This window comes from Cynara cardunculus (assembly GCF_001531365.2).
Source record: "Cynara cardunculus var. scolymus isolate 2C chromosome LG 6, CcrdV1, whole genome shotgun sequence".
Classification (NCBI taxonomy): Eukaryota; Viridiplantae; Streptophyta; class Magnoliopsida; order Asterales; family Asteraceae; genus Cynara; species Cynara cardunculus.
Window position 1 is genome coordinate 12644762 of NC_037533.1, and position 727 is coordinate 12645488.

A 727-nucleotide genomic window follows, 5' to 3' on the forward strand; every position below is an offset into this window, starting at 1 on the left:
GTTAAGTCGACAAGAGAAAAGTAGAACTATCAAAGCTATAGCTTTACGAGTTGAATTGCTACCCAGTATTCAGGAAGAGTTGCAAGAATTTCAGCGTGAGGCAATAAAGGAGGATAAAGTTAAACAAGAAAGAATAGGTGGATTGATATCTGAATTGGTGAAAGATGGCAAATAATTTTGGAAATTCCAGAACATAATTTGGGTACCATGCTATGGTGATCTCAGAATTCGTATTTTGGGTGAGGCTCATAAGTCACGTTTTGCAATTCATCCAGGTACAAATAAAATATATCGGGATTTGAAGCAACATTATTGGTGGCCAGGTATGAAGAAGGATATAACTAAGCATGTTGAGCAATGCTTAAGATGTCTTCAGGTAAAGATTGAACATCAACGCCCTTACGGTAAGTTGCAATCTTTAGAAATTCTAGTATGGAAGTGGGATCACATCACTATGGATTTCATAACCAAATTGCCGAAAACATCAAAAGGTTATGATACTATATGGGTGATAGTAGATCGGTTATCCAAATCTGCACACTTCTTACCTATGAAAGAATCTTATCCAATGGAGAGATTGGCAAAACTGTATATTGATGAGATAGTGACACGTCATGGTGTTCCTTTATCAATTGTTTTGGACAGAGATAGTCGATTCACTTCTATGTTTTGGAAAAGCTTCCAAAGAGAAATGGGTTCGCAAATTAAGCTAAGTACAACTTATCAC